The sequence below is a fragment of the Solanum stenotomum genome, chromosome 12 (genome assembly GCF_019186545.1).
Source record: "Solanum stenotomum isolate F172 chromosome 12, ASM1918654v1, whole genome shotgun sequence".
NCBI lineage: Eukaryota > Viridiplantae > Streptophyta > Magnoliopsida > Solanales > Solanaceae > Solanum > Solanum stenotomum.
In genome coordinates, this window is record NC_064293.1 from 25,458,796 (window position 1) to 25,462,298 (window position 3,503).

A 3,503-nucleotide genomic window follows, 5' to 3' on the forward strand; every position below is an offset into this window, starting at 1 on the left:
CCAAGGAGGTGATTAACGAGAAAAGAATTATCAACATAGATTTAGTGTGATACTATCTAATAGGCTAGTGTCGATTGGTGCGAAGTAATAACTAAGCCAAACATCGATTATGATGTCTAATATGAGGTAGAGGTAAGGGTTAGTAAATTATACACACGTAGCCGGACCAAGGTGTGGGGTGAAATTCTCTAGATGCCGGACCAAGGATTTAGAGATACCTAACTTATCACTTTGCATGTAGTACACTAGGAAAGGATTGGTATTACTAGGATTACTGCGTTATGAGCTTGTGGGGAACACGTATACCCTAGTTATTTCTCTCATCGTGATAACAACCAAAATTGAGTTTTGATTATTGATTACTTATTAATTTCTTACTATTGGTTTCACACAAACAAAACCCCCACTTTTAATTACCTGTTTCTGGAAGTAATTTGACTAATTGAATATAATTGTTGGTTAAAGTAAAGTCTAAACTATTTTCCTCGTGGGATCGACCCCAACCTACAAGTTGGGTTCTTTATTTGATAACGATCGCTTATACTTCTGTAGGGAGGTGTAATTTGAGCTTATCAAATTTTGGTGCCGCTGCCGGGGAATTTGGCTTTCAGATTTATTTTAACTACATTATTGAACGTTAGTCAAATATTTCCTAATTTTACCTTTTCTCTTTGTTTTTTGTCTCTCTCAGGTTCTGACTCTAGTGTATGCCAAGTACACAGAGCCAGGGTGAACCACTTACTCCTTACGATCCAGAGTTGAACCGCACTTTGCGAAGAATGAACAATCCAAGAGATCCAATTGATCCTATCGGAGGAAATCTAGGTGATGTAGTTGAGTTACAATAGCAGAGGGTAGTTGGTGAGGACAACTAGGTTTCAGCTGAAAATCGATTGGGAGATGCGTTGAGGGTGCAAGATCCACTAGGCCCACGACAACACGACAACTATCAAGGCAACATCATTATAGCAGAATCTGATGGACCTATTGTCCTATCCCCTCTACCTCCAGGGCACACATTTGTGGTGACTAGTAGTTTGATGCAGATGCTTACAGCAAGAGGCTTATTCTCAGGATCGTCATCGGAGGATCCACATGCTCACTTAGCCAAGCTAAGGGTGGTTTGCAAAAGTTGTGTAGGTAGACCAGACTTGGATATGGATGTCATTGGGTTACGAGTGTTTCCTCTGTCACAGACAGACGATACTGCAGTATGGTTCACTGAGCTTTCTTATAACTCAATATTTACATGGGACCAACTGGCAGAGGTGTTCCGAGCGAAGTACTATCCAGTGTCCAAGAAGCTCAATCACAAAGATCGGGTCAACAATTTTGTAGCATTACCTAGAGAGTCTGTGAGTAACTCTTGGGACAGATTCACTGCATTCGTAAGAGGTTTTCTAAATCACTTTATTGATGATGAGTCGCTGAAGGAATATTTCTATCGAGGACAGGATGATAACAATAAAGCAGTACTTGACACTATTGTTGGAGGTTCGTATGGTGATTGTACATATGGACAGATTGCTGAGAAACTGGAGAGGATCTCTCGCAATAATAAAGCATGGAGCACTAGGAGGTCAGATACTGGGAGAAACACATTTGTCGTTCATAATACAAATATCAATTCTGCAGATGATATTCGTGATGAGATGGCCCAGATGAGGACCGAGTTGGGGTTGGTATTGAAGCATGTGAGCGGAGGAGCAGAAAAGGTAAATGTTGTGAACTACTTAACTAGAACTCCACCACCAGTTGAAGAGTGTTACTTTGAAGAGGATGTTTATGTTGTGAATGATCAGACGGGGGATTTTCGACCAAATGCCCAAGGATCCAACACGGAAAATTGGCACCAAGGTCAAGGGAACCAAGGTCGGAACTATGGAAATTACAACCGAGAGGGTCACTATGTCCGAGATAGGAACTTCCATCGCGACAACAACTACAACAGGAAAAACTATGGCAACAGAAACAATTGGGTTGGACCTTATGTTCCCCCTCAAAATCGGGAATCTGGTGGTAGGGAAGTTGGAGGCAATATGGCGCGTATTGAAGATACGATACAGAAGATGATGAGAAGGTTTGATGCAACTGATGAGAATGTGAAGGAGATGAGAAATGACTTGTCTGGTATTGGTAAAAAGGTTGATGCCCATGCAGTGTCAATAAAGCATCTAGAGCAGCAGATGACTCAGTTGTCTACTACAGTGAACCCACGTCAACCTGGCACTCTTCCTAGCAACTCCATCCAGAATCCAAAGAATGATGGTCATTGTATGGCAATTACTACTCGAGGGGGTAAGCAAATCATAGATCCACCTATGTCGTCTGTGGTGGATGCTGAGATTAGAAAAGAAGATGATGTTGTGGAGGTTAGAGAAGAGTCTAAGACTATGTCAGAGCAAGAAGCGGAGATATCTCAGAAAGTGGTCCCCATACCTAGACCTCCACCACTTTTTCCATAGAGGTTAGTGAAGAAGATTGAAGATTGTAAATATCGCAGGTTTATTACAATGTTGAAACAGCTTTCTATCAATGTTCCTTTGATAGAAGCCTTGGAGAAAATGTCTGGGTATGCAAATTTTATGAAAGATATAGTGACAAAGAAAAGGGTTGTGAGTTTTGAAGATGATGATAGATTGCAGCATTGTAGCGCTATTGCTACAAGATCTCTGGTGCAGAAAAAGGAAGACCCTGGTGCTTTCATGATCCCATGTACTATAAGGTTGTTACACTTTGCTAAAGCATTGTGTGATCTTGGTGCTAGCATCAACCTCATGCCCTTTTCTATTTACAAGAAGTTGGGTCTAGGGGACCCAAAGCCCACTGCAATGCGGTTACTAATGGCCGATCAAACTGTGAAGAGGCCCATTGGTGTACTCCATGATGTGGTAGTGAAAGTGGAGTCTTTCATTTTTTCGACATATTTTGTGATTCTTGACTGTGAGGTTGATTTTGAGGTTCCCATCATCCTTGGGAGACCATTTTTTGCCACAAGGCGTGCGTTGGTTGATATGGAAAAGGGACAGATGAACTTCAGACTGAACAATGAAGAAGCAACTTTTAATATATGTGGATCCATGAAGCAGAATGGTGAGCTCCAAACAGTGTCTGCTATAACTTACAGAGTAGAGAGTGGGACAGAAATGCAAATTGAACAGCGACTAGGTGTTGAGGCACTAGCAGCAGTTATGATGAATTTCGATAATGATGGTATTGAAGAGTATGATGAGTTGGTAGCCGCACTCGATAAGTGCGAATATCGGTCCAAACCAAAGAAGTATGAGTTAGACATGAAGAATCGCGAGTCCCCACCCACAAGACCATCTATTGTGGAGGCACCGAAATTGGAGCTAAAGGCTCTACCACCGCACTTGAGGTATGTATACTTGGGCGAACAGAATACTTTGCCAGTCATCATTGCGGCAGATTTGAATGCGAGACAAGTAGAGTGCTTGGTGACTATGTTAAAGAGGTTCAAGCGAGCTATTGGGTGGACTATT